At 40.8% G+C, this 11,922-nt stretch overlaps 2 pseudogenes; both read left to right on the top strand.

Moving 5' to 3' along the window:
* Nucleotides 1-8,660: 8,660 nt before the first annotated feature.
* On the top strand, nt 8,661-8,971 carry LOC114044392 (annotated as a pseudogene).
* A 525-nt stretch (nt 8,972-9,496) lies between these two features.
* LOC114044372 lies at nt 9,497-10,436 on the top strand (annotated as a pseudogene).
* The last annotated feature ends 1,486 nt before the right edge of the window (nt 10,437-11,922 follow it).

Below are 11,922 nucleotides of genomic sequence, written 5' to 3'. Positions count from 1 at the left end.
TCCTTTCAACCTGTCCATACTCACCAGTGTTTTGCTTCTGATCACCACTTCCATCAATTTAATCTCCTTTTTATCAACCCTCCCTTTTCATTTCCCCTTCCCCTCCTATTTCTTTATAGGGTAAGAGATTTTTTTTTTACCCAAATGAGTGTGTATATTACTCCCTTTTTGAACCAAATTTGATGAAATAAAGGTTCAAACAATGTTCACCCCCTCCCTTATTTCCCTCTACTGTAATAGGTCTTTCATGTGATATAATTTACCCCATTCTGCCTCCCCCTTTCCTCTTCTTCCAGTACAATCCTTTTTTCACCCCTTAATGTCTTTTTTAATTATCACATCAAAGTTAACTTATATACCCACACTCTCTGTCTAACCATACTCCTTTTAACTACTCTGATACAGAGACAATTCTTAAGAGTTACAAGTATCATCTTCCCATGCAGGAATGTAAACAGTTTAACCTTATTGAATACCATATTTCTTTTCTTTCTTATTTATCTTTTTATTCTGCTCTTGAGTCTTGTATTTGAAGATCATATTTTCTGTTCAGTTTTGGTCTTTTCATCAGGAAAGTTTGAAACTCCCCTATTTCATTGAATGTCCATCTTTTCCTCTGAAAGATTATACTCAATTTTGCTGGGTAGTTGATTCTTGGTTGTAATCCAAGCTCCTTTGCCTTCTGGAATATCATATTCCAAACTCTCCAGTCCTTTAATGTAAAAGCTGCTAAATCATGCGTAATCCTGACTATGGTTCCTTGGCATGTGAATTGTTTCTTTCTGGCTACCTGCAGCATTTTCATGGAATTTAGCTACAATATTCCTTGGAGTTTTCATTTTGGAATCTCTTTTAGGAGGTGATTAGTGGATTCTTTCAATGACTATTTTACCCTGTGATTCTAGTTTCCCTTTATAATTTCTTGAAAGATGCTGTCCACGTTCTTTTTTTGATCATGGCTTTCCGGTAGTCCAATAATTCTTAAATTTTCCCTCCTGTGTCTATTTTCCAGATTATTTGTTTTTCCAATGAGGTATTTTACATTTTCTTCTATTTTTTTTTTCATTCTTTTGATTTTATTTTGCTTATTCTTAAAGTCTCAGTCATTAGCTTTTACTTGGTCAATTCCAATTTTTAAGGAATTATTTACTTCAGTTAGTTTTTCTGTCTTTTTTCCATTTGACCAATTCTACTTGTAAAGGAATTGTTTATTTCAGTGGATTTTTTTTTCCCCATTTGGTCAATTCTATTTTTTTAAGGAGTTGTTTTCTTCAGTCAATTTCTGTGCTTTCTTTTCTAAGCTGTTGACTCTTTTTTCATAATTCTCTTGCATAATTCTAATTTATTTTCCCAATTTCTCTTCCATGTCTCTTATTTGATTCTTAAAATCCTTTTTGAACTCTTACAAGAGGACTTTTTGTTCTTGAGACTAATTCATATTCCCCTTTGAGGCTTTGCATGTAGCATTTTGACATTCTTGTCCTCTTCTGAGTTTGTGTCTGAGTCTTCTTTGTCACCATAGTAGCTTTCTATGTCACGGCTTTATGTTTGTTTGTTGGTCATTTTTAAAGGTGAGCCCTACTCCTAGGATACAGGGGTTACTGTCCCAAGCTTCCTGTGTTGGCAGCTGGGGGCCTGGCCACTGGATTTCTGTGCTGGGGCCTCAGGTGCTGGCATCTGGCCCACTGTGCTTGGGTGGCCTGGACTACTTGTACCTGTTGTGCCCCCGGTTTTGTGGCTTGCAATTTGTCTGCTGTGCTGAAGTGGGAGGCCTCACAAGTGGCCTAGTGAGCCAGGACTGCAGGGCCTTGGATGCTGATCTGTGCTGTGGCTAAGAGCCTCCTGCTGACTTGCCCAGTCACTGCCTGCACTGGGCTGTGTTCCCCTTTTACCCAAGTGAGACTAACCTTTCCCAAAGTCCTTCTAAATTATATTGGGCTGGAAAATTGTTTCACTCCTTTTTTGCAGATTCTGTTCCTCAGAACACTTTAGAGGCTTGATTTAATGTTTTTGAGGGAAACTGGGGAGAGCTCAGGCAGCTTCCTGGCTTTTCTCCACCATCTTGGCTCTACTCTGGAATTAATTCTTCTTTAAATGTTTGGCAGAATTCACTTGTAAATCCATCTACTCTTGTATATTTTTTTTTCTTAGGGAGCTCATTTGTTCAATTAATTTTTTCAAGATAGTATTATTTAAGTATTCTATCCTCTTCTATTAATCTAGTCAATTTGTATTTTTGTAAATATTCATTCCAATTCATTTATATGATCAGATTTATTTGCATACAATTGGGTGAAATAGCCCTAATAATTACATTAATTTCATCTACACAGGAAGTGAATTTAACCTTTGCAGTTTTCTTTTTTTTTGAAATCAAATAAATCAATGAATTATCTATTTTATGGTTCTTTTACAAAACTAGGTCCTAGTTTTTTTCTTTTTTTTTAATTAGTTCAATGGTTTTCTTTAAGTTTTATTAATCTCCTTTGATTTTGGGGATTTTTAATTTGGTATTTATTTAGGATTTTTAATTTGTTCTTTTTCTAGTTTTTTTCCTTCTATTAGTTGTATATCCAATGCATTGATCATCTTTTTAGAGATAAAAAATTTTCTTTATGTACTGCTTTAGCTGTATCCCATAAATTTTGATATATTGTCTCATTGTTGTAATTCTCTTTAATGAAACTATTGATTGTTTCTATGATTTGTTCTTTGTCCCCCTCAGTCTTTAGAATTAGATTAGTTTCCAATTAATTTTAAATCTATGTTTCCACATCATTTTATTGATAATAATTTTTGTTGCATTATGATCTGAAAAGGATGCATTTAATGGTTTTGCTTTTTTTTGCATTAAGTTGTGAGATTTTTATGCCCTAACACATGGTCAATTTTTGTGAAGGTGCCATGTACAGCTGAGGAAAAGGTCTACAAGTGTATCATACTAATTTTTCTCAAATTCTATTTATTTCTTGTTTATTTTAAGTTGTGATCCCCAATATTACAGTTATATTGTCTATTTCATGCTATAACCCATTTAACTTCTCCTTTAAGAATTTGGATGGTATGGCCTTTTAATACATATATATTTAGTATTGCTATTACTTCATTTTCTATGGTACCTTTTAGTAAAATGCAGTTTCCCTGCTTATCTCTTAATTAGGTCTATTATTATTTTTACTTATTCTGAGATCCTGATTGCTACTCCTGTTTTTTTTTTAACTTCAGCTGAAGCACAATTGTCTGCTACCCCCCCCCTTATTTTTAATCTATGTGTGTCTTTCTGTTTTGTGTGTGTTTCTTCTAAACAAAATATTGTTGGATTCTAGTTTGCAATCCAGTCCTCCATCTGCTTCATCCCATTCATATTCACATTTCCAATTTACTAATTATGTATTTCCCTCCATCATATTTTCTTCTGTTTATCCTTCTCTCTCTCTTTTTAAAAAATCTTTGCCCACCTCAAAAGTCTGTCTCACTTCTGATCATTGCCTCCTTTAATACACCTTCACTTTTATTATCCCTCCATATCTCTTATTCTCTTCCCTCTTATTTCCCTATTGGGTAAAGTAGACTTATAACGAGTTGAATATGTATTTGTATTATTCCTTCTTTGAACCAATTTCAATGACAGTAGAGTTCAAACTTCGCCATACATATCTCACCATTTTCCTCTCCAGTTTAATAGTGTTTCTTTGTGTGCCTGTTTTATGTGAAAAAAAAATCCCCTTTAGAATCCTTTTCCTTGGGGGCAGCTAGGTGGTGCAGTGGATAGAGCACCAGCCCTTAAATCAGGAGGACCTGAGCTCAAATCCAGCCTCAGATCAAACACTTGACACTCACTAGCTATGTTGACCCTGGGCAAGTCACTTAACCCCAATTGTCTAAAATAAAAAATTAAAAAAAGAATCCTCTCCCTTTTCCCTTCTCCCAGAACATTCCTCTTTTTTGTCCCTTTCTCTCTTTTTGAGATCATCCCAACATAATCAACTCACACTTATGCCCTCTATCTATGCAGACTCCTTCTAACTGCCCTAGTAATGATAGAGTTCTTAGGAGTTATATGTATCATCTTCATATAGAGATATAAAAAAGATGAACCTTATTAAATCCCTCATGATATTTTTTACCTTTACTTTCATTCTTTTCTTGAGTTTTGTGTTTGAATGTTCTATTTATCTTTTTTTTTCATCAGGAATGCCTGAACAACCCTCTATTTAATTAAATGTCTATTTTCCCCCTGAAGGATTATGCTCAGTTTTTCTGGGTAGGTTATTCTTGATTGTAGTCTCAGCTCTTTTGTCTTCTGAAATATCATATTCCAGGCTCTCTGCCTTTTTAATGTGGTAGCTGCTAGATCTTGTGTGATCTTGACTATAGCTCCACAAAATTTGAATTGTTTCTTCTGGCTTATTGCAATATTTTCTTCTTAACTTGAGAGCTCTGGAATAAAGCTAAAAATTTCAGGGAGTTTTTATTTTGGGGTCTCTTTTAGGAAATGATCAATATATTATTTCAATTTCCATTTTACCCTCTGGTTTTAGGATATTGGGGATTCTAGGATATTTCCTTTATAATTTCTAAAAATATGATGTCCAAATTATTTTCTTCTTCATCATGGATTTCAAGCAGTCCAATAATTATTAAATTGTCTCTCCTATCTATTTCCAGGTCAATTGTTTTTCCAATAAGATATTTCACATTTTCTTCTATTTTTTTCTGATTCTTTTGTTTTATTGTTTCTTGATGTCTCATGGAGTCATTAGCTTCTTCTTGCCCAAATATAAGTTTTAAGGAATTAGGTTCCTCAGTGAGCAGTACCTGACCTATAGTAGAAGCTTAATAAATACATTTACCCTTCCTTTGTTTCTGTGTGTTAAACTGAGCAATCAAATCAATAAACATTTAAGTGTCTATTATGTGACAGGCACTGTGCTACAATCTGGAAACATAGAAAGAGGAAAAAGATAGTCCCTGATCTCAAAGAGCTTACAATCTAATGGGGGAGGCAATTTACAAAGGAATGTATACAAAGTAAACTATATATAGGATAAAAAGGAAATATTTGACAGAGAGATGGCACTGGAAATAAAAGAAGTTGGGGAAGGCTTCCAGGACAGGGTGGGATTTTGGTTGAGATTTAATGAAAGGCAGGAAAGTCAGTAGTTAAAGCATAGAAAGGATAGTGTTCCAGATCTGGGGGATAGCCAGAGAGAATGCCCAGATGCAGGGATGGGGAACCTGTGGCCTTAAGGCCACATGTGGCCCTCTAGGTCCACCACTGGTTCCTTGCACCTAGAGATTAATTCTCTGGGATATGCAGCAGCCAAGAGGCCAGTTGCATTAGATCAAAGAGTACACATATCCAGGAGTAAAATGTAAAAAGACTGGAAAGGCAGGAGGGGTCTAGATTATGAAGGGGTTTGAATGACAAACAGAACATGTATTTGATCCTGGAGGCAATGGGAAGACACTAGAGTTTATTGAATAGGTAGGTGACATGATCTGAATTGTGGTTTAGGAAAACCACTTGAATGAGTGAGGGACAGACTGAAGTGAGGAGAGACTTGAGCCAGGTAGATTCATCAGCAAGCTATTGTAATAATCATGGCACAAGGTAATGAGAGCTTGTATTATAGTGGTGGCAGTGTCAGAGGATAGAAGGGTATAATCAAAAGATGTTGCAAAGTTGAAATTGATAGATCTTGGCAACAGCTTGGATATGGGTAGAAAGACAGTGAAAAATTGAGGATGACTCATAAGTTTTGAAACTGAGGGACTAGGAGGATGATGGCATTGACTTCTATAGCAATAGGGAAGGTGGAGGGGAAAGGGTGAAAAAGGAAAGAAAATTAATTCTGTTTTGGGTATACAGAGTTTAAGATGTTTACTGGGTGGATAGTTGGAGATGTAAGATTGGAGACCAACAGAAAGACTGATACAGGAAGAATCACCAGCATAGAAATGGTAATTAAATCCATGGGAACTGATGAAGTTACAAGTGAAGTGGAATACAGAAGATGAGAACCCAGTAAAGAACCCTGAAGGAAACCTATGGTTAGAGTGTGTGATCTGGAAGATGGTATAGCAAGGGAGACAGAAAAGGAGTAATCATACAGGAAGGAGTAAAACCAGGGATTTCACAGTTTCATAGAGTGGTGTGCTGAAGACCTAAATAGTAGAATACATTAAAAAAAGAGTGATCAATAGTGTCAAAGAGTACAGACAGAAAAGGCCATTGCATTTGGCAACTTAGAGACGATTAGTAACTTTGAAGAGAGCAGTTTTAGTGACATGATAAAATTGGAAGCCAGATTGTAAGGGGTTAAAAAGAGAGTGGGAGAAGAGGCAGAGTCAAGGGGGTACAGTAGAAAAGCACTCAGCCAAGGTCTCCCAAATTTCTAAAATAACAGCTTAAATCAAGCTCTGAAGTGGCAGACTCAACAAAAGTTCTGATGAAACAATTTTCCAGCCCAAGACAACTTATGAGGTTGACAAAAAAGGTCTTTCTCACTGGGATGGTGGGCAAACCTAGAGTGAAGCAGAGACCACACAGCAGAGGCCCTGGTACTAGCAGTGGACCTGGGGGTAGCTACAATGGCAGCAACAGTAGCTTCACAGGGTCTCAGCCCACAGACAGTATGGGGATCAGACAGCTGATCAGAAGGAGATTGCAGAGGATCCTTTGATGAAGCTGGGGTCAGGACCCTCTTGCATTGGCCATATGAGAGGTGTTATTATTATCCCCATTTTGCCATTGAGGATATTGAGACATATTGAATTAAATGACCTGAGCAGGGTCACACAACTAGTAAGGTGAGGCAAGATTTGAACTCAGCTCTATTCTGACTCTAGGATCAGATCTCTCTCTCTCTCTCTCTCTCTCTCTCTCTCTCTCTCTCTCTCTCTCTCTCTCTCTCTCTCTCTCTCTCTCTCTCTCTCTCTCTCCTTCCCTCCCTCTCTCCCCTAAATGCTGCTGAGAGGACAAGAAGGAAAAAGAGACAGGGAAGTGGAAAAGGACAGATAAGAGTATGGGAAAAGGAGAGAGGGCATTGGAATGAAGAAATAAGTTAGTGAGTCAAACAAAAGCAGAGTTTTGCCAAAACGAAAACATGTTCAGTGGAGAGCAAAGGTAAATGGAAAAAATAAGCTAATTTTCAAGACCTCAGGGCTAGGAGAAAGGAGATCTTGAATGTAGTTCTGCCCTGTTCATTCGTTAGCTGTATGACCTTCATCACTTGCATGACCTCTCTGGAATAAGACTGGTTTCCTTCTATGTAAAATGAGATGGTTATACTCCATGATGTCTTTGGTTCTCACAGCTTTAGTATACTATGATTCTAAATAATTCAAGCCAGCATCATTTTAACCTCAGTTAGCTTTTGATATTTCACTTGCCTGCTAAACTGGTGCTTCACTCCACCAGATATGTTTTCTTGTATGGAATTCTGCTGAAGCAAAAATTTAAATTAAACTCCAAGGGGAAAATGTAGTTACTTGAAAGTTTAGAAAAATCTTGTTATTACATTGTTTCACCTATAATATGATCCTCCAGTGTAGACCTTATGGATAGTACATTCTCTATTTCTGAGGCAACAGTAAATTTGTAAATTTAAGCTTGGAAACAGAACATTATAAAGTAAGGATATTGGTTAAGCTTCTGCCCTAAGCAGATTTCTTTAACATATTTAACTATCTTGTATTTCTTGACCAGAATATCAATGGTCAAAAGTATTTGAACCGGTCATCAATTTGCCTTTGAAGATTAGGCTATGTATTAGAGTGGGACAAACTGGGCTCAAAATCAGAAAACCAGGGTTTTATACCTAAAATTCAACCTCATTAACTGTGTGACCTTGGGCAAATAATTTATATTATCTGAGTCTTATTTCCTTGCTCTATGGAACTGAGATGATTTTATCTGTCATGACTTCCCAATAAGGTTGTTGTGAGGACCCTGAAAGAGCATATATTTAAGGACAATATGATCATAAAGCACTACGTAAATGCACACTGACAAGAAGGTCTTACAAATGTGTTAAACAATATCAAAAGCAGTATTGGAAAAGGGATAAAATGGGGCAGAGCCAAGATGGTGGAGTAAGGCAGGAACTCACCTGAACTCTCCCAAATTCACCTCCAAACATACCTCAAAACAATTCCAGTGAAGCAGAACCAATGAAAGGATGGAGTGAAACAATTTCCCAGCCCAAGAAAATTTAGAAAAGCAGAAGGAAAGGTCTGTCTTATTTGGGTAAATGGGCAGGACAGTCCAATGCAGGTGGTATTAGGGAAAGCCAGCAGTAGGCTGTAACCATGCAAGCCAACAGCAAGGTTCTCATTCCCAGCACAGGTCAGTGCCAGGGCCCCTCACCCCTGGCATGGCAGGAAAGCGGTGAAGCCCCCCTCACTCCATGCAAGAAACTTGGGAAACTGCCCCCTCCACCCTAGAAGCAGAGCCAAACATAAAATTAAAAGTCATGAAATAGGCTGGAAAATGAGCAAAACAAAACAAAAAAGAGTAACCATAGCAAATGAATATGGTGACAGGGTAGATCAAAACACAAACTCAGGAAGATAAAAATGTCAAAATGGCTACATAGAGGGAAGTCGCGGTGCGCAGGGACATGGCCGCGGCTTCGCACTGAGCGCGCCCGGGCAAAATGGTGGATGACGAGCACTCGATGCCCAGGGTGAAAGACCTGGCTTTCCTAAAGAATCAGCTGGAACATCTACAGCGGCGACTGGAGGAGGAAGTCAAGGCGGGTGTAGAACAGGAAGGCTCGTTCCTGCCATCTCCTTTTCTCAGGGGCCTCCTGGCCGGCCGTGTGGTAGCCAAGTTACGAGCAAATGCGGTGATGGGCTTTGCGGTTGGTGGATGCACCGACTATCTGCAGCACATCCCTCTGCAGTGCCCACCATCGAGGGGACCTTGCAGGATCATCTCCGAGCCCTTCGTAGGGGACCTGACTAGTGCACCCCCAGCAGCCCACCCTCCAGGCCCTCCTCAGGAGGGGCCTCAGCCCTCTGAGGAGGAGCCTTGGGATCGGGGTCTGCGTGGATGGGCAGCAAGTCTGACTGTATAGGGTCATCAAAGATAGAGGACATCCTTCTTGCTCGATCTCCTCCCCAGGCTTTTAGTTTTCTCAGCTGCTGGAGACCCCGGATGTTTTCTCTTTGTCCTACACCCATATCCTTTCTTCCCTCCAGCATCTGTGCCTCTAGACTGTAGCATGCGCATACATATGTTATGTGTGTGTGTGTGTGTGTGTGCATGTGCATGCTCACACACGTTTACATGGCCCTGCTTCGTCACCTTCTGACTCTAACCTATGGCCTATCTAGTTCCTTGTCAAATTGATAAGGTGTCCTGAATTCTGTTTCCTAGGAGCTGGCTCCATCACTCAGTTTTACCAGATGGACTAAAGACTTTCCTCCCCATTCTTACTCTTGCCTTTACTTACCTACCTAAAGACCTAAGTTGGTAGAGTGGGGATGAATGGGAGAAGGGGGCATACCGGGCATAGGGTGCCCAAGCCAGGCCCAATGGGTGCTTATTCTCCTTCTGTCTACAGCAATGTATGGTACCCATGCCCCACTGTTGGCTGTGTCGAATAGATAGCCGTGTCCTCTTCTGCCCCTCTTTAGCTGTGCATTGGATAGAACTGCTGTCAGCATGCTCTTTGATGGCCAGGCGGCAGCCAAGACTATGGGACACTCCACCTTGGCATCAGGCTGCCCCTTTTGCACTCTCTGCTCTGCTCTGCTCTATAGTGCCAACAACAACCTCGTCATTCACCTGCAACGGTACGTGGACCTCAGCACCTACCAAGTGATGAGCAACCTCAGGATTGGCAGCACAGCTCTTCTTTACTACCTCTGCCTGAACTGCCGCCTCTCTGCCAGGCAGGGGCTGGCACTGCTGCTACTGACTGGTGCTGGAGCCTGCTATGCTGCTGCAGGCCTCCAGGACCCACAGGGCCTCCTCCCACCCCCTTCAGCCACAGCCATGCCCCTCCACGTCACCCCACTTGGTCTGCTGCTGCTCTTGCTTTATTGTCTCATCTCGGGCCTCTCCTCAGTCTACACCAAGCTGCTCATGAAGAGGTAGTGCCTGCCCTTGGCCTTGCAGAACTTATTCCTGTACTCCTTTGGGGTACTTGTGAACTTGGGGCTCTGTGTGGGAGGTGGGCCAGGCCCTGGACTCCTAGAAGGTTTCTCAGGCTGGGCAGGGCTGGTGGCACTGAGCCAGGCCCTCAATGGCCTGCTCATGTCGGCCATCATGAAGCATCGGAGTAGCATAACCTGTCTCTTTGTTGTCTCCTCCTCACTGATTGTCAATGCTGTGCTCTCAGCCGCTCCTCCGGCTCACGATTGCCTTCTTCCTGGCCCTCCTGCTTATTGGTCTGGCTGTACATCTCTACTGTGGAGGCCGGTAGAGCCACAAAGCTCACCCTCTGGAACTATTTTGCCCTCCAGTGCTATTAATGTAGGCTCGATTTTATTGCAGTCAACATTGTCCTTTCCAGTGACCAAGGACTTACCTCTTGAAGAAGGTGCTTCTTTCCTTCCTTGATGGAGTTGGGAGGCCCATCAGGATTGGGGATGTGGGAGGTTATCCTTAGGGGTGGTTCCAGTGTACTGTCCTCTGATCTGAGCCTCTTTCTAGCCTATCTGCTGCCCTCTACGTAACTGCACCTCTTCTTTCCCATGTGGCTTTAGCCTGCTATTTCCTCATACTATTCTCAGGCCTGGGGAAGCCCCTGGTAGGAGATGAGGGGAGCCCATGGAGGCCTCAAGCAAAATTGAGTTTTTGCCAAGGAAACACCAAAAACAGCTCAAGTTTGTCCCCCAGATTCTGATAATTCCTTTCTGTTCCCATCATTGTGTAGAGCAGAGGGAAATCAGTTAGGGATCCTGCCTCTATCAGCTGCTGTGTGGAAGGTCTGAGGCCTAGCTACTTTCCTGCTGTGTCAGTCCTGATGTCCCAATCTCTTTACTCCATCCCTCCTGCTGTGGAAATTTAAACTACAGCCTAGATCTCTGTCTAGCCTAGTAACTGGCTTGTTTTGTTTCCCCTTTATTCTCTCAGACCCTACAGCAGTGAGCTAGAAAGTCAAAATGTTGTAGGGCAACTTTGACCTCCTTCTGTGTCCCATCGGCCAGGGTCCATGTTGTCTGATAGCTTTACCATTCATGTGTGTCTTTCCCCTTCCCCACCTTCCACTGCCCCCAGTGAGCTCCAGCATTTACTGGGAAAAACTCAACTGCTCCCTTCTATGCTACTGCTCTTCCACAGTCAGGACTGAGTCTCTTTAATCAAACCAGGGTTGAGCCTCTCAGGTTCACAAGGAATGCTACTTGCCCTCTCTTGTGGCCCCTACCTTTTTACTGCAGTGTGGAGGGCTCTCATCAGCTCTGTTGCTTTACACGCCTAGACCCTGCTCCTGCCCGGAAGTATTCTATTCTTAGAGCTTTAATCTGGCCACCTTTCCTGGGATATATCCTTAACTTCCTAGTAAGAGGGAGACTCCTTTACAGGAGTAACTTAGACTAGGGCATGTGGGATTTTTCCATACCTCAGTCAGTGTCTACTTAATTGCATAAGCAATAAGGTCTCAATAAAGTGTTTCTGGGAGTAGAGATTTCCCTACCATCGGCAAAAAACAAAGAAAGAAAGAAACAAACAAACAAAAACAACCAAAAAAAAAAGACTACATATGAAGCCTCAAAGAAAAATGTTAATTGACCTCAGACCTAAAAGTGACTCCTGAAAGAACTCAAAAAGAATTAAAAAAAAAAAAAAACTCATATAAGAAAAGTAGAAGAAAAATTGTGAAAAGAAGCAAGAGCAATACAAGAGAATCATAAAAATGTGTCAACAGATTGGCAAAGAAAGCACAAAAAATTAAAAAAAATAGGTAT

Source organism: Vombatus ursinus, unplaced genomic scaffold (genome assembly GCF_900497805.2).
Source record: "Vombatus ursinus unplaced genomic scaffold, bare-nosed wombat genome assembly UNPS02014773.1, whole genome shotgun sequence".
NCBI classification, from domain to species: Eukaryota; Metazoa; Chordata; class Mammalia; order Diprotodontia; family Vombatidae; genus Vombatus; species Vombatus ursinus.
The sequence above is the reverse complement of the archived record's forward strand: the minus strand, read 5'-3'. Positions and strand labels throughout refer to the sequence as shown.